The sequence below is a fragment of the Cynocephalus volans genome, chromosome 7, assembly GCF_027409185.1.
Source record: "Cynocephalus volans isolate mCynVol1 chromosome 7, mCynVol1.pri, whole genome shotgun sequence".
NCBI lineage: Eukaryota > Metazoa > Chordata > Mammalia > Dermoptera > Cynocephalidae > Cynocephalus > Cynocephalus volans.
Genome location: NC_084466.1, coordinates 10,926,534 through 10,951,524, shown reverse-complemented (window position 1 = coordinate 10,951,524; position 24,991 = coordinate 10,926,534).

Here is a 24,991-nt window from a genome sequence, read left to right as displayed (position 1 = left end):
TGCATGCATTTGAAAGTCCAGTTAACCCAGGAGTATTAATAGATCCTTATGCTATGAAGAAAGATCTGGTGACAGGTAATATCTGTCCCTGGGTGTTTTATTAAATTTTCCCAATGTGAAAGACTTTAGAATCATTTAAAATAAGTTTTGAGGATGCAAAATGTCATTTTTCAAATTTCTCAGCCACAAAAATGCTCATTATGTTGTTCTTTGTAATTCTGCTTTTATAAAGGGGGAAAAAAAAAAAAAAGATAATTTGACTCTAAACCATACATGCTGATGCAATGGGCCAAGAATAGACAAGGCAATTTTAAACAACAAAGTTGGACAATATACTACCAGACATTAAGACCTATTATAAAGGCATAGAAGAACAACAGTGTGAAACCTGTACAAGGACAGACAAACCAACTTAAGGAATGGCATAGAGAACCCAGAAATATGCAACTCCCTATGTTATGATACAGGTGACTTCCCAACATAGAGGAAGAAAGGTTGATAGTTTCAATAAACAGTGCTGGGTTAATTAAATACACATATGAAAATATTAATTTGATATCTATTTTCAGATGGGATCCGCATCTGAATGTGAACAGTAACAACAATAAAATTTTAGGCAAAAATATCAGAGAAAATCTTCACGACCTAAGTTCAGGCAATGATTTCTCAAATAGGACACAAAAAGTGCTAATTTAAGGAGGAAAATCAAAATTTTTGAGTGAGTGTACTAAAATTAAAAACTTCTTTTCAAGAAAGGAATAATTAAGAGAATGTAAGGCAACCCAGATCACAGGAGAAAATATGTGGAATGTATATACCCAACAAAGGACCAAAAGACTCAAATCCAGAATATATTTTTAAACACAAATTAATTATAAAAAAAAAAAAAGAGAGAACACAATTTTTAAAAAGGTGGGCGGGAAGCAAAGGCTCAAATGGAATTTCATTAAAAAAGGATACATAATTGGCCAAATGTGCTCATCAGGGTAATATAATTTGAAACAAAAGTGAGTTATCACAAGATATACTAGAACCTGCCGACGTGGCTAAAACAAACAAGAGAAAATTGTTGCTGAGGCTGTAGAGCAACTGAAACTTTTATGTACTGCTGATGGAAGTATAAATTACTACAATCATTTAAGGAAACTTTTAGCATTATCTAAAAAATCAAACATGTGCATATCCTATGACCCTGAAATGTCACTCCTAGGCATTTACTCAACATCTAAAGTATCTGTATGTTTACCGAAAGACGTATACAAGAATTGACAGCTGTACTATTCATGATAGCCAAAATCTAGAAATTACCCAAATGGTAATAAGAGAATGAATAAAAAACATTTTGATATTTTTATATGCACGTTCGGCAATGTGAAGAAGTGAATTTCAAAAACAGGCAAATATAGGAACAGTAGGAATAACGGAAATGGAAGCGAGGAAGTGGGTGATGGCTGAGAGGAGCTCTACTGGGTTACAATGGCAGGCCGGTGGTGGCTGGGGATGGGGTCGGGGTGCTTCTGAAGTGCTGATAATGCTCTATGTTTTGTGATCATGGTATCTCCCCTGCCAGGTAAGTATGTAATGCTCTATGTTTTGACCAGGCTAGTAGTTACATGGGTATGGGTACTCTTTGGTAACTCATTGAAGTATATTTTATGATTTGTGTATTTCTCTCTATGAATGTTGTAATTCAATTAAAAAGTAAACTTTTTCCAGCCCAAATGCCCATCAGCAGATGAGTGGATACGGAAAATGTGGTACATCTACACAATGGAATACTACTCAGCTATAAAAACGAATGAAATACTGCCATTTGCAACAACATGGATGGACCTCGAGAGAATTATATTAAGTGAAACAAGTCAGGCACAGAAAGAGAAATACCACATGTTCTCACTTATTGGTGGGAGCTAAAAATTAATATATAAATTCACACACACACACACACACACACACACACACACACACACACACAAACTGGGGGGGGGGGAAGAAGATATAACAACCACAATTATTTGAAGTTGATACGACAAGCAAACAGAAAGGACATTGTTGGGGGGGAGGGGGGGAGGGAGAAGGGAGGGAGGTTTTGGTGATGGGGAGCAATAATCAGCCACAATGTATATCGACAAAATAAAATTTAAAAAAAATAAATAATAAAAAAAATTAAATTTAAAAAAAAAAGTAAACTTTTTTAAATAAAAGAAAAAATAGAAAACCTCTGATATCTGAGGCTTAACCATGGCCACTTTTACAGATTTCTGCCTTTTTCCTGACATGCTGCTGACTCCCCGTTGTGTTCTAGTGCCCCCAGCACTGGCCTCTGATTCTTCCTCCTATGTTGAGATCTGCTCTCACCTTCTGGTTGCAACTATCTCACTCAGCCCTTAGCCTTTCTCCTGGTCCACTCTCAGCAGCACCAGGGAATTACCTCGCTCCACACAGGTCCAAATCTCTCCACAGTGTGAGACCACCTGGCTGGCCCTTTCCTCGAGGTGGAGTCAGACATACGTACACATCTGTCAAACACACCTTATATATGGACATGTCTGCTTCCTTCAGGGAACTATGAGCTTCCCTTCAGAAGAAACTGTGTTTTACTCATGTGTGTATTCAGCAGATACCTACCCCAGGGCCTGGCATGAAACAGACATTCCACAAATGAGGAATGATGTTGCCTTGACAATGTATTTGGTGAAAAGTACATCAGTGTCAAAAGAACAGAAGGGGCAGCAGGGACCCTGGGAGAGGGGTATTTTTATGTTTCTTCTTCTTAACAAAAGGAATTCTATTACATCTGCCTTTCAGGTTCTAATGTTTTGTTTTTATTTCCTTTGATTTTTGCCCTGCACTTGACTTCAAATATTCCTCTGCTAAGTTCTAACTTAGGTACTCTTTGCTATAATTATCTGATTACCAGAGAGATTAATAAGCCTTTTCAGCTTGGCTCATAAATCACAAATTTCTACAAGTGGGAGGTTTTCAAATAAGAAGCAAACTCACTTTGCTTAGTCACTCTATTGTCTGCTCGAATCAGTTTTAGAATCTAATAGCACTTCATGTTCACAGGCATTTAAAAGTATTGACTTTCTTTGAGATGAACATTATGTTCTAATGACCAAAAATGATAAATACTGTGTCGAATGAAAGTAAGATGAGACCCATATTTCAAAAGACTATAAGTCTTTATGTTCTCCCAAGCAGAAATACATTCCTATTATTACTAGAGAACAATTTTAAAGATTTTAACTACTAAAGAAACTAAGTAACATTATTTCTCGTAAAAGAACTTGGATATTATTGTACTCCACAAGGCTTATGTCTTGGAAGAGTTGATATTAAAGACGCATTGAGTGGGAACTACATTCAGCTTATGAACCAAGAGGAGAGACTGTAAGGAGATGCCCAATGTCAGAACCGGGTTGAAAATTCTAGAGAAGCTTCCAAGGGTAGTAACCAAAGATGATTTACCTGAGAAAGCAGACAAAGAAATAGGAGTTTGGAACACAGGAAGCAGTGATTCGTATTGTTCAATTAATTCTACTGTACGAATCCTTTTTTAATACTCCAGGCTGAAGGACATCTGTCACCTGAACCACTCAAAAGTTAAATTTAGCTAGAAACCCCCACCCTGGTTCACCCCACAATTTCCCCCCCTGCTCATCTACCTTTAGAATTACTGAAGAGTACTAAGAATATGCTTTGAGGCCTTCTTGAACCAATTGCTTTCCATTTCTGGTGCCAGCATAGCACCAATGGATTGCTTGGTCAATTCTCTGTGCAATTTCCTTCAAAGGACTTTTCAAAATTCATAACTAATTTTGCAGAAAGATGGACACATTACTATTTTTAACTTTTATGAAAAATAGGTAAAATATAAAATATCAGAATGACACCAGAGAAGAACAGGCTCATTTTCCTTAGTCCTAATTCAGAAAAATCCTAGAAAGAGCTCTGGCTTGCAACACACACCATCTTTGAAAAGAGAAAGACTGAATACTATATAATTATTGGTTCCACTATAACAAAAATTTTCAAGTAGGGTGTATTAGTCTGTTTCTGTTTCTTATAACAGAAATGCCTGAAATTGGATAATTTATAAAGAAGTGAAATTTATTTCTTACAGTTTCAGAGGCTGGGAAGTCCATGGACCAGGGGGCATATCTGGTGAGCATCTTCTTGGTGGTAACTGTCTACAGCAATGCAGGGTGTCACTTGATGAGAATCAGCTTAGCAAGAGAGCTAACCTGCTCACCTGCTCTCCTTATAAAGCCATCAGACCATGCCCATTACTTCATCAATGGATTATTCCATTCACAAGGGCACAGTCCTCACAAACTAATCACCTCTTAAAGGCCCCACCTTCCAAATTCCATAATTGGATTTCTATCCTTTTAACACTGTTATGATGGGGGTCAAGTTTCAATGAATTTTGGGGGGACATTCAATTCACAGCATTGGAAAAAGAATAGGTTCCTTTCAAAAGAAAGAAGCATGTTTTCTCATAAAAGACCAAAAATAGATTTGTCCCATAAGTGCATGCTGCAGAATTTGGGGGATATAATTAAGTATACCTCTTCAACTGTCTTTGATCTTGGAACTGACTGAAAGATAAATACAGGCAACAGATAAATAGAGATTAAATTACCTTTGGTATTGGCAATGCTGACTTAGAATAGCTCAGATGTACAGCCAGGATCTGGCTGCCTTATATTTGACCCCATGTCTAGATCTTGGGATTACACACCCAATGGAGAGTTTGGATCTTCAAGGCAGAAACATTACACATGATAGCTACCTTCCACCAACAAACCCCAAAGTGAGGCAGAGAGAAATGTTTTATATAATGCCATTATCATTGTATGAGCAACATGTAGGTGTAAAGAGAGATATTTACAAATAAATAGAATCCACTGTTCAATAAACATTTAATGAGCATCTTTTATATGCCAGACACTGTTCTAGATGCTTGGCAAACATCAATTAACCAACCAAAGACTCCCTGCTCCTGTGGAACTTACTTTCTAGAGCTAAAACAGAAACTGGGAGTAAGAAAGAGAAAAATAACCTACTAGAGCCAAGGATTGCTAGGGAGTAAAGAAAGAAAGAAATAGAATAAAATAAACATGTTAAACAGCAAAAGATAATTATGAGTTAGCAATCAAAATAATGAGTAAAGCCTCGGAAAAGAAAATTTGGGGAATTTGACAAATATTAGACCACTAGGAAAGGGAAAAATTCAATGAAGGGAACCAAGGAGCATAATTTCAAAAAGGAGTATAAGAACCCTTGTGTTTCATCAGTCAGGGCTCAATCAGAGAAGCAGAGCCAGTAGGAGAGAGATTGGCTTACATGACCATAGGAAATGGCTGGGCAAGTCCGAAATCCGTAGGGCAGGCTGTCAGGAAAGCTCAAGTCCATAGATGGAATTTCTTTTTCCCCAGGGAAGCCCCAGCTCTGCTTTTAAGGCCTTTCAACTGATTGATTCAGGCTCACCCAGGTTAGGATAATGACCCTTACTCAAGTCACCTGATTATGAACTTTACATCTATGAAACACCTTCACAGCAACACCTAGATTATGTTCAGTTAAATAGCTGGGAACTATAGGCTAGCAACATTAACATGTAAAATTGACCATCACAAGTATGGAGACCTAAAAAGAAGATATTGCTTCATCAACAACTGAAAGAGAAAGTGAAACAGCCTTTCAAACAAATAGACATCAGTAAGCACCATTATTGCAAATAGAACAAGTTTGATTTGATTTTTCAAGAGAAAAACACTTGTTTATCTGGTATACTTAAAGAAAGTAGAAAATGAGAAAAAGGAGAGGAATATCAGATGCCCTTCCACAATGGCTTCCCTGTGAGACGACTTATGACCTGAAACTCTCACTATTCAGTTTATTATTGGGATGCATCTACTCAGTCCCTGTATATTTTTTTCATTTTTTTATTATAAAAGTGATGCATACCCACTGTAGAAAATTCAGAAAATGTGACACAGAGAAGAGTCCGTTTACCTCTTGTGACCAACGTTCCCTTCTATTCCACACCCAACTTTGCCCTCAGCCTCAGTTGAAGGGCTCTTTTTACCCAAATACTGTTGTATCCCTTCACTTCTCAGAATGTGCCTAAGTTTTGGCCATGAGGTTAAGTAAATCCTTCCTGAACACTTGAGAGATGACAGGAGTAACCAGTAAGGCTACTAGCAGCCATTACACGTAAGACACCCTGAAGTCTGCCCATCTTTCTCCTGCAGGCTCTTCCACCAGGTAGAAAGCAGCTCAACGCCACAGCTGAGCAGACTTAAGTACAGCTTATATTCACTCCATTTAATATTAAACTCAACTTTAATATTAATTTCACAAGAAGATCAGAAAGTTCCAAAATGCAGACAATCGATGGCAAGCCTATGGGCCTGGCTGTTTGGAAGGGTGGGGAATGTCTGAGCTGGGCAGGTGGAGGGAAAAGGGCAGTTCAGGCAGGTGCAGTACTGGGAGGGAGGGCAATGCCCAAATGCTAACACTGAGTTGTGGGGACAGGGAAGGAGTCTGCATGGGCAGGCACAGATTGTAGAGGTGAGACACTTCTTGCATTGTTTTGCCTGGGAATGGCCCTAAATGCCCTCAGCCTATATCTGACATCTCTATATACTGGGACACAGAAATAAAAATCTTTAAAAAAAAAAAAAAGTGCACCTGGGAAGATGGCCTTTTATAACTCGTCTCCTGGGGGAGATTCTTACTCACTGGGTCAGCAATCTGACTCAGCCCTGAGGAAAATGTGGCCATCTGAAATGAACACCAGATTGAGAGTAATTGCTCCCCTGGGGCCTCACAGATTTTTCAAATGACTAGGAGTCTACATGTATCTAAATAGGGGAAACAAGAATAGCAGATAAAAAACTAAACACTGAAATTTCCCATCAAAAATACTGATAATGATTGGCCTTATTTAAAAAACAATTCATTTGAAATTATCTCAAAATTAGAGGAAAGTTCCAAGTCCGGTACATTTTTTTTTTCCTGAACCATTGGTGTTGTGAAAATATAGGAAAATGGTCAGGGCCCCTCAGATGTTCAGAATCTTGCCGAGCATTTGATATAAATAATCACGTGCACTCAGGTGTTCCTTGGTTATCATCTAGTGTAATTGCGCATGTGCACCCAGGTGTCCTGGGTTATGGACTTAAGTATAAGGATGAGTGGCTCTGATCCAAGGCGCCTCCCACCCCCAGGATGCCCCCATGGGGGGTGGCCATGGGGAGGCCACTAGTGCTGCTGGAGGCTGCTGCTGCTAGTGCCCCCGGGACCCTCTGCAAGGCCACTGCCACTGCCGGACCTGTAAGCTGCTGCTGCCGCTGAGGAAGCTGAGGACTGAGCTCGTGTCATCTGCCAACAGCTCCCAGAATATTTCCCAATTACCTAGCATGGACCTGCGTGTGAGGGGTCTGGGGACCCAGTCTGTAAAATAGGTTTGAAGGGTCTGAGCCCTAGCTCTGACAATATAAATGGAAATTAGTATAACTAAAATAATGAAAACATTTTGGCTTTAGTTATGACTTGCCTTACTCAATAACTGGCATAGTTGTGTAGCTTTACAATTGGACTACGTCGGCAGGATTCCGACATTAGTCCTGACTTTACAATTGGAGAGTAGGTCGTGGCCTGATGCCCTATCACCACTGAACACTTTAGGGTATGTTTCCTATAAATAAGGACATTCTCTTACACATCCACAATTCCATCATGAAAAGCAGAAAATTAACATTGATACTGTGGACCAAAATTAAGGTTGTTGAAGCAGAAATAACTTTATGAAGCTTTTTTGAGAGACTCAGGATCAACCGAGGAAACACAAATTGACAAAGTTGGGAAGTGAGCAAAAGTCTATTACCAGCTGAAAGATTGTATGGGAAGGTCTGGAAAAGGAAGGGGGACTCCACATACCAGAGTTGCCCTGTTTTCATTGGTAGGTAAAATCCAGAAGTTACAACCATTGGTTACAGATTACAGCACATAAACAAAAAATGTCTACAATGTAGGATGATGCTTTGGGAATCTTGAAGGTTATTTGTTGGCTTACTCTGAGTTAGCAAGCTGTACATTAATTGGTACATCAACAATTTTAAGGACTTACATGAATTCTCTGTTTAAGAACAAGATGTCTCACCCAAGTCACAAGGCTTCTTTTACAGCAATTGACATTTTTTTGAGAACTGTTTGTGTGGTTGAGTCAGCTACAAGTCATCAATACATTACCATGCCCTAATTCTTGATCCTGCCCAAAATTTGCCAATGATGTAAAGGACTTGGTTGAGATTCACACATTGTTCTCAGGTGATATGTCTATGAATCTCCTCAGCCCAATACAGTTTCTTAGCCTTTCTTTGACTTTCACAATCTTGAAACTTTTCAAGAATACAGGCTAGTTGTTCTGTAGAATTTGGATTTTTCTGATGTCTCCACATGATTAGATTCAGCTTAGGACTCTCTGTGAAGAATTTCACAAAAGCAATATATTTGCATGTCCTCCCAACAGGTGGTAACTGATTTTGTTCCATTACTAACTGTGGTTACTCCGATCCTTGATTAAGATGGTACCTTCCAAGTTTCATCATTAAGATGTTACCCTTTTCCTCCTTTTAATTAATAAGTATTAATAAAAATATTAATATTGGGGGCACTTTGAAATATTAATAACCTATTTTTGATCAAACTTTTGATTCATGTATTTATTATTAATATGGATTCTCATTTTATGTATTGGTATGTCAAGCTAGGGCTGGGGCTCACAGACCCCTCATGCCCATTGTAGAGACTGGGTCACAAACCCTTCTCACACAGGTCCATGAGCTAGGTAATAGGAAAAGATCCTGGGAGCCGTGGGTAAAAAATTAAGAGGCTTTATTCAAAGCCAGGAGCAGCCGCCCTAGTAGCCTCCCGGAGTGTCCCGAGAAGCGGGGACAGCAGCGTATATCAGAGCCACTCATCCTTTATACTTACATACATAACCCAGGACACCTGGGTGCCCATACGCATTTACATTAGATAATAATCAAGGAACACCTGGGTGCACGTGGATATTTACATCAAGTGCTAGGCAAGATTCTGAACATCTGAGGGGCCCTGACCATTTTCCTATATTTTCCCAGCATGGGTTATAAGCCATACTATTATTATTTATTTTGATATTCAAATTGTGCCAAATTTGGATATTAGGAACACCCCTTTAATCATCTTCAGTGACATTTTGAAATGTCTTCATCAGTCTTAGAGCACTGTGTTTTCTGGCACAAGAAATTCTGGGCTCATCTTCTACTTTTCCTCCCCAGCCCTGGAATCAGCCATTTCTCCAAGGAATTATGGTACCTTTTAGTGGTCCTTGTCCCCTGTGCTGAGCCATGCCTTTACAAGGGAGTCCTCCTCACCCTGCTTGTTTTGGTAACCTGTGCTGGGCCTTCCCATGAACGGATGTCCTGTTCACCCCACTCAGGATCTGTTATTTCATCTTGGATCAACTCCCCACATAGTCTCCCTTTTCCCCCAGTTGGGCTCCAACACAGTAGTAATGCTGGTCAGAACTCACTCCATGCTCATAGCCTTCTGAACTCTGGCTTCAGTAGTTACAATCTTTCCCTTGCACAGGTTGCTTAGTAACTGATGAAGTAAAAGGAACAGAATGCTGTGCTTGTGTAAGATAAGGGGAATGACACCAAAGACCCAAAGGATAACAGAAGGCTGCAACGTGCCTGTGAATCTTCCATTTTCATAGCCTTTCTATCTTTGACATAGTTTCACTTTTGTCTCTAAGTCCCTTATAAGCTTCAACTCCTGCCCCCATGCCAACCCCAGTACTGCAAAGAAAGCAACTGCACAGCACTGAGACCAATACTCCACCTGATCCCTCTAAGTAACTCACCCATTAATGATAATAATAATATTAAAGTCCTTGTAAACCATATGGAGTTTCCTGCTTTGTTCTTCAGTTTCAGGACACCTTCTCAGTTTGGTGAATTTGGATTATACTGTTAGCTCACACTCAGACAAACAGTTTCTCAGGCTTCCTTTCTTCAGAAAAGCCCTCTTATCCCACTTATACTAGACACTGCCTGTCCTGCCAGGCCTCCCCCTGCATGCATGCCCTCCTGTGGCTCCAGCAGCCCATGTCAGGTTTCCCCTCCATGTGAGTGGCAACTCTGCTCTGTACCATCTAAAAGCCCCATTAAATGGCTTTAGGACTGGATCACTCAGAAAGGGAAGAAGAGAAATGAAGGGCCCTCTCGGAAACCAAAATAGTCATCAGAAGTTCCTTCCCCACCCGTCTTGAATTATCCTCACCAGATGTGTTCCCTGGACTTTGGACTTACCAGCCTCTGAAACTATAAAAATAAATTTTACTCTTTTATAAATTACCCAGCTTCAGATATTCTGTTATAAGCAACAAAAACAGACTAGTAGAGATGCATAGTTTGCAAATATTTCCTTCCATTATGCAGGCTGCCTCGTCTCTCTGTTGATTGTTTCCTTTGCTGTGCAGATGCTTTTTAGTCTGATGTAATCCCATTTGTCTATTTTTTGTTCTGTTGCTTGTGCTTTTGAAGTCCTCTTTATAAAGTCTTTGCCCAGGATGATGTCCTAAAGTGCCTCTCCTATGTTTTCTACTAGTAGTTTCATGGTTTGGGGCCTTACATTTAAGTCTTTGGTGAGAGATAGGAGTCTAGTTTCATTCTTCCACATATGACTACCCAGTTTTCCCATCACCATTTATTAAAGAGGCTATTACTTCCCCAGTGAATACCCTTGGTGCCTTTATCAAAAATCATTTGCCTGTTAATACATGGCTTTATTTCTGGGTTCTCTGTTCTGTTCCTTTTGTAAGTGTATTTGTTTTTATGCCAGTATCATGCTGTTTTGGTTAGTATATTTTGAAGTAAGGTAGTGTGACACCTCCAGCTTTGTTCTTTGTGCTCAGGGTTGCTTTGGGTATTTGAGGTCTTTTGTGGTTCCATAAAAATTTGAGAATTGTTTTTTCTATTTCTGTGAAGAACATCATTGGTATTTTGATAAGGATTGCATTGAATCTATAGATCGCTTTTAGTAGTATGGTCATTTTCACAATATTAATTATTCCAATCCATGAATATGGAATGTCTTTCCTTTTCTTTGTGTTCTCTTCCACTTCTTTCATCAGTGTTTTACAGTTTTCCTTGTAGAGATCTTTCAACTCCTTGGTTAAATTATTTCCTAGGTATTTTATTTGTAGCTGTTGTAAATGGGATTGCTTTCTTGATTTATTTTTTATCTTGCTCATTATTGGTGTATAGAAATGCTACTGATTTCTGTATGTTATTTTGTATCCTGCAACTTTATGAATTCATTTATCAGTTCTAAGAAATTTTAGATGAACTTTTAAGGTTTTTCTAAATGTAAGATCACGTAATCTGCAAATAGGGACAATTCTTTTCCAGTGTGAATGTGCTTTATTTCTTCCTCTTAACTAATTGCTCTGGATAGAACTTCTAGTACTATGTTAAATAAGAGTGGGGAAAGTGGACATCCTTGTCATGTTCCAGTTCTAAGATGAAGAGCTTTCATCTTTTCCTCACTCAGTATGATATTGGTTTGTCATACATGGCATTTATAGTGTTTAGGTATGTTCCTTCTATGTCTAATTTGTTGAAGGTTTTTATCATGAAGGGATATAAAATTTTATCAAATGCTTTTTCTGCATCATTTGGATTATTATATGTTTTATGTCCTTCATTCCGTTGATGTGATGTATTGTGTTTATTGATTTGCCTATGTTGAATCCTTGCATCCTTGCATCCTTGGGATAAATCCTACTTGATCATGGTGAATGGATTTTTAATATGCTGCTGGATTTGGTTTGCTAGTATTTTGTTAAGGATTTTCCCATCAATGTTCATCAGAGATATTGATCTATAGTTTTCTTTTTTTGTTTTGTCCTTATCTGGTTTTGGTATCAGGGTAATGCCAGTCTTGTAGGATGAGTTTAAAACAGTTCCTTCCTCTTCAATTTTTTGGAAGAATTTGAGAAGAATTGGTATTAATTCTTCTTTAAATGTTTGGTAGAATTTGACAATGAAGCAATCCAGTCCTGGGCTTTCCTTTAATGGGAAACTTTTTATTACCGATTCAATACATTACTTGTAATTGGTCCATTCAGGTTTTCTATTTCTTCTTGTTTCAATCTTGGCTGATTGTACATGTCCAGGAATTGATTCATTTCTTCTAGGTTTTTCAATTTATTGACATGTAGTTGTTCATAATACTCTCTAATGATTCTTTGTATGACTGTAGTTTCAGTTGTGATATCTCCTTTTTCATTATGATTTTATTTATTTGAGTCTCTTCTCTCTTCATGGTTAGTCTGGCTAATGGCTTGTCAATTTTATCTTCTAAAAAAAATTTGTTTTATTGATCTTTGGTATTGTTTATTTGGTCTCAATTTCATTTATTTCTGCTCTGGTCTCTATTATTTCTTTCCTTCTGCTAATTTGGGGTTTGGTTTTTTCTTGCTTTTCTAGTTCCTTAAGATGCATGGTTAGTTTGTTCATTTTAAGTCTTTCTACTTTTTTTATGTAGGCATTTATTACTATAAACTTCCATCTTAGTACTGCTTTGGCTGTAGATTTTAATTTAGTCAAATTTATCAGTCTCTTTTTCTATGTTAGTATTTTTTGTGTCATGTTTAAGAAACCCTTTTTACCCCATGTGATAAAAAGATTTTCGTATACTTTCTCCTATGTTTACATTTAAATATTGAATCCATCAGGAATTTAATATTGTGAAAGGTATAGAGTAGTAATCCAATTTCAGTTTTTGTTATTAAGTTAACCATGTGTCCAACAGTTTCTTCTCTAGTAATCCACAACACTTTCACTATTATAAAGAAATTTGCACATATGCATGACTTTTTCCGTTAGCCAATTTGTCTATGCCTGACCATAAACATATGATACTGATTACAATAGCCTTATAGAGAGTCTAATATTTGGTAGAGTAAGCTTCTCCATCTTCTTCTTTGGAGGTATTTTAAGTATCCTTCAGCCTATGCATTTGAATCTAAATTTTGGAATTAGCTTGTCAACTTCCTCAACAAATTCCATTAGGATTTTGACTGAAATTTTATTGGGTCTCTACCTCTACTAATATTGTTATGATAATAAGCCTTCTAATCCATGAATGTGTTTATCTCTCTCTATTTATTTACATCTTCTCTAGTGGCTCCTAATAAGCTTAATAATTTTGTCCTTACAGATCATGCATATATTATTTTGTTAGATTTATGCCAATGTACTTTCATATTTGTTAAAATGGTACTTTTAAAATGGCATGTATTTTTTTGTGTGTTGGTTTTTAATTACTCCTTTCATTTTGAGGTAATTGTAGATTCACACACCATCATAAGAAATAATAGAGAAAAGTTGTATACGCTTCACCCAGTTTCCCCAAAGGTAATGTGTTCCATAGCTATTATACAATATCACAACCAGGAAATTGACCTTGGTAAAGTCCACCAATCTTAATCAGATTTCATCAGTTTTATATGCACCTGTGTGTATGTGTGTGGATTTAGATCTATGTAATTTTACAACATGTAGATTCATGTGACCATCATCACATTCAAGATAACAGAACAAATCCATCGCCGCAAGAATCTCTCATGCTGCCCATTTACAGTCACATCAGTCTCTCTTCCTTCCCATTCCCCAACCCTCCCTAAGCTCTGACAACCACTACCTACCTGTTCACCATATCTATAATGTTGTCATGGAAGATTGTTATCTGAATTAAATTGCACATTATGTAAACTTTAGGAGTTAACTTTTTGACTCAGCAAAATTCCTTTCAGATCCATCCAAGTTGTTGCATGTATCAGTATGCATCCTTTTCATTGCTGAGTAGTGTTCCATGGTATGGATGTACATATGTTTAACGATTCACTCATTGAAGGGCATTATAGTTGTTTCCAGTTTGGAGCTATTACAAATAAAGCTGCTATGAAAATTCATGTACATGATTTTGTGTGAACAGAAATGTTCATTTCTCTAGGGTAAATGCCTAAGAGTGCAATCGTTGGGTTGTATTGTAAATGCATGTTTGGTTTTATAAGAAACAGCCAAACGATCTCCCAGAGTATGTCTGTCTGTACTATTTAACATTGCATTTGTGAGATCAACCCAACTTGGTCATGTTTATATTTATCATATTTATATATTACTGGACATTTTGGATAACTTCTTTTGGATTTTTTTTTAATTTTACCCTTTATTTTGTTAAACATTTTATAAATTGACATTTTATATTGTGTATCTGATAAGGTCATTGTCAGAGTTCGTACTGAGTTTATCTTAATCCGCAGAAAAACTGGAGGCCATAACTGAGGATTTTTTTTCTCAGACGATTTGTGTTTTATTTCTGGGGGGAGCCAGAGGTATTACCTGTCTGGGTTCCTTTTAGCTTCTTTCCGGTGTCCCCAGTTTAATTTAAGACTCAAATTTTATATCCCCAAATTGCATTTATTTCACATCTTAGTCTCCCGATTTAAAATAGGTATCTTTAGGCTAAAAGTAGGTGCAGGAGTGAAGAGGAAAGAGTGGGCAGAGGAGCACAGAAGTCCCAATTGGGTTAGAACTGTGGCGTGGCACTGACAAAAACAGACTCAGATGGCGTCCCCCCAAATTTGCATCCAGCCCTGCGTAAGAAGACGGAAATTAAGAAAACAAGTTTCTTGGGAATGAAAGAAAGTTTCCAAAGGCATATTCGTGTTTTCTTCCAAATCTTTCCTCAGGCCGCACCTGGAAAATGTCCTTTCTGGCAGCTTTCAGGCATTTGAAAGTATCCTTTCCAGTCCTGTTAACAGTACTAAAATAACACCTTATTTTACTAAAATCTCAGCCAGTTTAAACTCAGTCATGTCAACTAAACAGGACCTTGCCTTCTTTTAAGCAATGAAGTCGATAAGTAATATTCCTTCAAGATAATGGAAACTAGAACATTCTCTATTTATAGGATTTGCAGCCCAACTTTTCTATTGTCTCACATAATCACAATACCATTATCGTACCTAAAAATTTTTAACACAATGCATGCTTTATAGTATTTCATAGTATATTGTTTATTATATAACAAACAATAGGATAGTTGGAAAACAATAAATGGAATAATTTATTGTTTTCCACCTAGTACTCTACTGAAGATAGTCTGGATTATTTCCAGTCTTTTTCTTTTATATGTTATTATCAGACCGTTCATAACTAAATAATTTCTAAAAGAATATAAAATTTTAATTTTGGTTTGGCAATACACATTCAAGTCCTTCTGCAAATAACCTGCTCTGGATTTTGGCGGGAGGAGTAGAGGACATATGTTCATCAAGAGTATTTCTTGAAATGTGGTAATGCATTTTGGCTCCTTAGGTGAAGATGACTGAAGTCAATGGGAAACAGACAAACGTGGAATAAAAGATGTAATTTACTAATCAAAAGCAAACTCAGCCTCTGGACACCCTAATAGAAAATGTAATTTAAATTGCCTCCAGATGATTGTCAAAAGAACAAATCTTGAGTTTTTCTCAATTTTCTTATATTCTAACATTTGTTGGCCTCCATTTCCATGAGTTCTTTTTAATCAAATAAAACTTTTGAACATCTGAGTCAGTGTTAGGTCAAATGGCAAATTTTTATATTCAGCATTTGTTCAGTGAAATGGAACTTTTAAAAGACAGTCAATAAATCACTCTGTCACATGAAAAGTGAGCTAGAAAAAAGATAATAGGAGTGGTAAGACAAATTATAAAATGCTAAGTATATTCACTGCAATTCATTCATAAAATAGAAGGGAACTGATTTCAATCTTTGAAGCATGATTCCAATATAATTTTTCTTTTCTTTCAGTCAAGGAGCTCAGAAAACCAACCTTAGCTGCAATGTCTCCAAATATAGAAAAATCGGTTTAATCTAGGAACATGGGGCCATAAAATGTTAGCAGCATTTTTTTTAAAGCTGCTGAAGTCCCAATTTCTACATGTGCAATACATTTCTAATAGAAAAGATGAATAATGAATAGCAAAGCTATGTCATCAACTCTCACTTACCTAGGGCAGGATCTCCTTCCTTTCCCTGCCCTGGTCTCCAATGCAATCAGATAAGTAGATTAGCTCGTGGAAAAGCGCAGGCTTCGGAATTGGGCAGAGAAGGGTTCCAGTCCTTGCTTTGACACTTAGTAGCTGCATGACTTTCAATGATTTAACTTCTGAATCTTACTTGTGCCATTATTAAAATATGGGTTATAATACCTATCTTCTAAGTTTGTGCAGAGAATTAAATTGAGTGGTTATCAAAGCTTACTGCAGGGCTGAGCCCGTGGCGCACTCGATAGCGTGCTGCGCTAGCAGCGCGGCGACGCTCCCGCCGCGGGTTCGGATCCTATATAAGAATGACCGGTGCACTCCCTGGCTGAGCGCCGGTCACGAGAAAAAAATAAATAAGTAAATAAAATAAAATAAAATAAAATAAGCTTACTGCACCTGGGGAGCTTTTAAAAATCCAGATATTCAGTTCTAACCCTCAAGCAATTAAATCAGAATCTCTGGGAGAGATCCACATATCTTTTTTTTTTTTTTTTTTTTTTTTTTTTTTTTTTTGGAAAAACTCCCATTCCAAAGTGATTCCAGGTGATTTCAAAATGCTGCCAAGTTTGAGAATGCTACTGAGCTAGTACTAGTATAAGTAAATATCTAGTACACAGCCTGTCCCTCAGCAGACTTTCAGGAAGTGGTGGCTAGAATTATTATGTCCTTCAAATTTCACAGTGTCTTCTAATCTGCCTTTTCTTCCCGCTCTCTTACTTGGATGTCTCCAGACAGACTGCTAAAGTAAGTAAAATTTGATTTTAGAGTCTTCCAGCCCCCAACTCTGTCCTGTTTTTCCTTTGAGATCCTCCTTTCCCTTCTTATCTCCCTGTTCCCTACCTACTCTCTTAATAAAATAGCATCCTAATACCCCCAAAATTAAAAGATGTTAGGATAGGGTAGAAAACAACTCTCTCTAAGTAGAATTTCACACTCCATGGACTCAAAAACTGAGGCATGCTGGGATCAAGATGCCTTCCCATAATAACCTTAGTCACCACTTACTGTACTAGCCTAACAATGGGGAAAAATGCCTAATTCGCTATTTCCAACTCCAATTATTCCGTGGCACAATATGGCTGTTTTGATTTTTTTTTAATATATAATTACATATTTTTATTCTAACTCCTCTTAGTCCAATTAAGTGAAAATTGTCCCAGCCAATTTCAAAATCACCATTGTCACCAATGCCATGGTGTGTGGCCAAACACACACAGCAAGCATCTGATTTGAAGAGCATCCCTTGTCCAGGCTGTCAGACTGTGATTTGCTTGCTTTTAATGGAAATGAAAATATAAGTTAATTAAGTTGAGATAAGTGATGAGTTTGTCCTTAGTCAGGTAAGTATTGCTTCAGGAAAACAAGTGATCATATTGCTACAAGCATAAGTCACCTCATTTTTATACTGACATGCATTATAAGTGTGTGTCAGCCATTCCCAGTAGATTTCTGACACAAACATGAATAATTTTCTGCAAGACTTGTTAGTCAAGCTTAGGATTCAAAACTGTCAGATGAAAAATAGAGCTTTCCAAGTATGCCAAACATTTGGACGAAACAATATGAAATTTTAGTCTCTGCCTCTTTAAAGTCTCCAAATTCTTCTGTTTATCATTCAGATTAATAAAACTAATCAAAAAACAAGTTTCAATATTGTCGAGCCATTTCTGAGTTCACGAAAATAAATTTGAGGGGAAAGGTGTTCAGCAACATTAAGTTTTGCTTTTTCTGTGTTTGCTTGGTGTTAACTACTTCAAAGAGTAATCTACATTCATCTCACTCATTTCTGAACTTCCACTGATTTCTCAACTCCCTGCAATAAGTGGATATTATAAGAAACTGAAATTTAAGTCAATGTCTGAAGTGCCTTTGTTTTGATCGCCTCTTCTTCACCCCTTTGGTGAGGGAGGGATTTCCACCCTAGCATTATGGATAAACACGCGACATCCAACACTGGACAGATGAGATTTATGGAAGTTTATTATTATACTCACAGCCTGAGATAAAGGGACACCATGTCATGAAGGGCCACATGGGGACTGCACCCTGGAACTGAGTGAAAAAACAGAGGCAGTGGGAGGCAGGCTTTATGGTAACATGATAGTGAGGTGACCCCTGGAAATCACGATGATTGCTTGATTGAATAATTGGATGGGATGGCAGGGAACTGAAGCTTGCTACTTAGGGATTAACAGGCACTGTGTCCAGTCCCTGTGATAAGTAAGGAGGGCTGTTTGGCTAGAGAACCTTATACACAGGAGCAGAATGGTTAGGGGAATTTGCACTTAGGCTAGTCCAGGGCTTCTTGGTTTTCTCCAAATGTCAAGGCCCCTATAACATTGGGCCTTAATCTTAGGCCTTATACACTGAGGGTTGTCTAGTCACTAATGAGAAGGCTGGATAACCAGCGATTGGCAGGCTAAACAGAAGCTCTTTAATAGCGTGTCTCTCCCATTAAGCTCTTCATGTGGATAAGGGCTGTGTCTCTCCTGTTTTCCTCTAGCTCTACACAGAGCATGGTACAATGGTACAAAGAAAATATGTTTCATAAATATTTAGTCAATTAATCAAAAAACATTTTCATCAGCTCCTGAAGATCTACTCGCACTTAAATCTTTGAATCTATGATTACAGGGCATTAATTTAGCTTCATGTTAACAGAGAAAAGCATGATCTGAACTTCATGACCTTGTCATCTTTAATTTTGCAGTATACCCTAATCCTGTCCAACTTCCTAGGGTTCTCATTAAAACATATATAAAATCTCAATCTCTTAATACTGTTTTATGTATACTTATTGAGAGTGCATGGGCTACAAACGTAGAATGTTGGCTGAAGTCAAGAACAAGAAAAGCCAGCCTCTATCCAGTTAAAAAATGACAGTGATTGTAACGGAAAAGGATCCTTTCCTTCCGTGTTCACTGTCAATGTCAGGAGCAGAACGCTCAGCCGTGCTGCTGTCTTCAACATGCATAATTCTGGAAAATGAGTCAGACTTTTTGCCTCCCCCTTGCTCTCTCTTTATAGTTCAAAGCCAAAGCCCACTCTCAAGCAGTGATTCTTACATGTTGACTCAAGAAGAAAATATACAAAGAGACAATTGTTCAAAGTCACTTTAGCAATATCTACCCAAAACAGAAATAAAATAATGAACACCAATGTCCAGATGGCTTTCATGATTAATAAGTTGGATTAAAATGCTATCTAAAATCCATAAGCTTCCTTCCTCTATATTGAAAATTTTAATTATTTTGGCTGATTATAATTCCAATTAATGAAGTGGGCATGGCACAGCAGCTACTTGAATATGATTTTAGTAAGAAAATGATCTAGAATTAACTGTTTCAACTTAGGCTAGAAAATATTCACCCTTCACAATTTTTTTCCCTAATAATCCCTAATAGAAAGAAGTTAGAAGATTTGAATCTGACTTTGGGTGCTTTGCTTTATAAGATAATATAAAATATAAAAGTTTAGAGATCACTTAATTTCTCAGATCTTACATTTCCTCGCTGTCTAAAATGTGAATAATAGTACTTGACATACTAGTCATTCTGCAAAATAAATGAGCTAGTACTCATGGAAACAGTTTGAAAAGTACAAAATGTTATGTCAAATGCACAATTCTATTAGACCGAAGTTTCTTTGATATTTTTATCCCATGCTTTTTCCCTGGATTTTCCACTTATTTTTTTGTTGTCATTAATAAGTAGAATAAAAACTAATACGTTGCAATTATTATTGAAGCTGCTCTGTAGTTTCACCATTCACACATGAGCAGCTCAGAATCTAATCTCAAACTCCAAACCCAGACTCCAGAAGCAACTCACCTATGGAGGAAAGATTAAGAGCATGGCTTTGAGACCCAGTGCCTGGATCAGATTCTTGTTCTGCCATCTCCAAGCTATGTAACCCGGAACACATCACTTAACCTCTGTGCCTCTATTTCCTCTACCATAAAATCTAAGTAATAATGGACTGGTGACTATTAAACGAGCTCATGCATGTTACGCATCCGGGCAGTGCTTGGCACATAGTAAGTCTGGGTGTTAGTAGCAATATTACCTCCAGCCACTCTCCAGACTTCCAGCCTGCTTCTCTGCAGTGGTCACCTGTCACAAACCTAAAGCCACCTTGTCTTCTCCCCTTGTCCTCATACTGACACCAAATTGCTCACCCAATCCTGTCGAGTCCTCCCTACATTTACCTTTCACCTCTCTGCTCCTCACTTCGTCCAGACTACCTCTTTTTATACTGAATGATTGCAACTGCCTCCTGACCGGTCTCTTGCCTTCCATCTTCTGCCCCATCTCACTCGCTAATCTATTCTTTCCATGTTCATCTAAGCAACTGCTCAAAAATGAAAATCTACTCATATTGCCTTTGGTTTAAAACCCTCCAGTGGCTCTACATAATATCCAAACTCTGCAACATAATAACACAGCTAACCAATCATCAGTGTCTGGCCTCTGCCTACTTCCCTGGACTGAGATTTTAGTATTCTCCAACTCACACTATATCCAGTCACACTTAGGCTTTTCTAGTTCCTCAAAGGAGCCCTAACTTCTTTTCCCTCAAAGCTCCCAATTAAATTATTCTCTTGTGAATTATATTAAGTGAAACGAGTCAGGCACAGAAAGAGAAATAACATGTGTTCTCACTTATTGGTGGGAGCTAAAGATTAATATATAAATTCACACACACACACACACACACACACACACACACACACACACACACACACACACACACACACACACACACACACACACACACAGAAAAACCGGGGGTCGGGGAAGAAGATATAACAACCACAATTACTTGAAGTTGATACAACAAGCAAACAGAAAGGACATTGTTGGGGGGGAGGGGGGAGAGGGAGGAGGGGGGGAGGTTTTGGTAAGGGGCAACAATAATCAACCACAATGTATATCGACAAAATAAAATTTAAAAAAAAAAAGAAATAATAAATAAATAAATTATTCTCTTGCCTAGAATACTTGCATAGAATATTCCTAATCTCTCTTCAACTAGCTAACTTTGACTTTTGCTGAATGTCTCAACTCAGCTATCACTTGCTCCAGGAGACCCTCACTGACCCACTAGATATGACTAGGGCCCCTTTTTATGCTGATATAACCCCCTCTACATCTGCTACCTCCTCCTCTATTGTGATCACTTGCATGACGTCTGTCTTATTCCCTGTAGTATGAGCCCCATGAGGAACTTAGCCATCTCATTTACTTTACTATCCAAAGTTTCTAGCACAGTGCTTCGCACATGAATCAGACTGGTAAAAATGTAATCAATTGCCAACTAAAAGATCTTCCAATGGCCAAACCTGGAACAATTTGAGAAACAAATTCAATGAAGTTGTATTGGGCTATAACCCAAGGTATAAATTAAATATCCATGAGTCCATTTTGATATAAACAGTGATTGAATAAATAAATATATATATAGTGGAGAATAGACAAATCTATTTTGAAATAGAATTCAAAATAATTTATGTAGCAACTCCACCCTCAAGGGGGAAGACCATAATTTTTCCTTCCTTAAATGTGGGCTGCACATAGTGACTTCCTTCCAAAGAAAAAAGTATGAAAAGAGAAAAAGAGCAACCGGACAGTGCAGAACCTTGACTAACATAATATTCAGCAATTCCACTACTGGGTATATATCTAAAGGAAAGGAAATCAACATGTCAAAGGGATACCTGCACTCCCCTGTTTATTGCACCTCTATCCACAATAGACAGGATTTGGAACCAACCTAAATGTCCATCAACAGATGATTGAATAAAGAAAATGTGGTATATATACACAATGGAATGCTACTCAGCCATAAAAAATAATAAAATTCTGCCATTTGCACAACATGGATGAGCTTGGAGAAAATTATGTTACGTGAAATAAACCAGGCACAGAAGGAGAAATACCTCGTGTTCTCACTCATTTGTGGAAGCTAAATAGTTGATCTCATAGAGGTACAGAGTAGAATAGTGGTTACTACAGACTAGAGGGGGTGGGGGAGGGGAGATGGGGGGAAGGATACGAAATTGCAGAGAGATAGGAAGAATAATATTTAGTGTTCTACAGCAATATAGAGAGAATATAGTCAACAACAAATTACTTTAACTTTGATTAGCTAGTTGAATGGATGTTGAATGTTCCCAACACAAAGAGGTGACAAATGTTTGAGGTGATATGATCACTAAATACTCTGATATGATCATTGCATAGCATGTATAAATTTACCCAAACATCACATTGTATGCCATAAATACATACAATTATCATGGGTCAATTAAGAAAAAAAATTTTTAAGGAAAAATATTTTCAGAGACAGAAGTAAAGTTACCAGAAATGGGGAGGGGAGCGAGGGAGGAGTAATTAGAAGCTATTGCTTAATGAGTACAGAGTTTATGTTTAGGATGATGGAAAAGTTTTGGAAATAGAGTTAGTGGTTGTACCTCATTGTGAATGTAATTAATCCTATGCAATTTTATGTTGTTTAAAATGCTTCAAATGGCAATCCTTATGTATGTTTTACAATTTAAAAAAAAAATTAAAAATACATAAAAATCTGTGAACTCATAATTGTTCCTCAAAGTAGGAGGAGGGGAATCTCACTGATCCCTTTGAAGGTGGCTGGGGTATCAACTCATCACTCCAAAAAACTAAAAATGGGAAAGAATCGGTCATCTACTCTGTCTTTTCTGTACTGACTGCATTTCATTGGAACCCAATAGTTGGTAAGGAAAATTAGTCATTTGGGAAAAACCACAACTAATAAATGTTAGAGGAAGGATAGATTTAGAAAAATCACTATTTTAACATCTCTACTGAAAATAATGGATTTAAACAAGAGAGAAGACTGGTCCGAAGGAGAAATCTCCAAGGGGAAAAAACCCTTAAATTATTTGACTTCTTTAAAAGTACTAAGAGTATTTTCATACTTCTGCAAGAGTTTAGGGAAGAAAACTAACCAAAGGAACAGACAAAAAGTATTAACTGCAGAAAAAAACGAAAGTTGCATAAGAAAGTAGTACACCACATGCCTCCACTGTGATTAATTTTTTCATTGTCATTACACTGTAAATGCCAAAGATTGATAAACCCCATTATGCTATTATCTGGGGGACAGGAAAACAGGGAAAGAAGAAATGGGAGAGGGAATATAAGAGATCTAACTTCTCATCTTCCACAGTAGACAGACAAAGAGAGTACATTTAAATGAAGTAAGAACACAAGCACATTCTTTGGAGATATGGAGGTAAACAGCAGAAGAAATAGCTAATAGTTGAAAATCAGTTCTGAGGGTGAGAAGCAGCTTGGAGAAAAGTGACGCAAAGTATTGCTCTTTTCTTTACAAGCTTCCTAGAATGCTTTGATTTTTGAAACATATTCATATTTGATTGAGAGATATCAGAGATATTAACTAGAATAAAATCAAGTAACAGAACAAAATAATTCGATCCCTTTTATATGAAGAACTAATATGCAAATATAAATTTGTGCAAAGTGCAATGGAAGGTTGATGGTGGTTCTCTCTCCAGCGAGAGTTGAGATAGAACCAAGTGGAGGAGGAGAGAGTGCTTTAGTTTCACTCTATATACTTTCATATTGTTGAATCTTTTACTACTTGAATGTATTCATGTATTTCTTGCGTAGTGAAGAGTAAACAGAAAAAAATGACTTTGTAAAAGAATATCATGTTTGGAAAAAAATTAATACGCATGATCCCACCACCCTAACAGTAACTGTTTGGCTTTTTTCTTGCTTTTTCCTAACCCTGACACATCAATACAGATGTTCTTCAAATGTTTAGCTAAAATCAGAGAACTCTCCTTTTTGGGTTTCTTCCAAACTTTTGATATTAATTTGACTATTAGAAAAACTATGTTCCTAGTCATTTAAATGTATTTAACTTCTCAAATGTATTTAACTTCTCCCCATCCCCCAATTATTCACATTTTAACTTTATTCAGAGAGAGAAGACAGCTCTAGATTTATTGTAAAATACATAGTCTATAGAAATTAAAATTACCAATAATAAAAGTTCACAGTTCTTACCTCTCTCATTTCTCATTTTCTCATAGAAATGTCCTCTCCTTTCTCTCTTTTTTCTTTTCCTTTTTTCTTCTTTTTGTCTCCACTTCACCAATTAAGGTCACTTGGCCCACATATTTTTCAACTTAACAATGCTTTGTAAGGTAGAGATGCTTTGGGTCACAAAAATATTGATAGTCAAGGTTAAATAGTACTTATAATTCATATGAAATGAAGGTAGGTAAAACTTTAAAAAATATATTTAGTAAATCCTAAAAGCATTTTACTAGGTTTTAAGGGCACCAGGAGCTACTAGCTTTGTTTTCTAGACATATATTTATGCAATTTTCCTTTCATAGTGGGTTTAGGTTAAAAAAAAACTGACAATGACTTTTGCTGCAAACTTTTTAAATATACTAGCTGAACTGCAGTTGTAAAGATTCATTTTGTCTACATCTAACTAAATTGCAAAAGTTGTAGGATGACATTTTTATTAGTTACCCAGAAAAGGTAGGTTTTTTGTTTTTTGTTTTTCACTGCTATTACTACTTTTCGATTCTGAGGAAGACAGAGAATCTAGGTTAAATAAAAGCTAGAAAGATGCATTTTTAATGGCGTCCACTCCATGTGTTACTTTATATAACCTTTTGAAGTATTATGAAAGTACCAGTCCAGTAGTCTGCTTTGCCTTTCCAGCTTTGCTTTTAATTTATGACATACAAATAAATGTTAAGGGAATTTTTTTCCTTATCCTAAGTCTACCCTTTTGAGTGTCTGG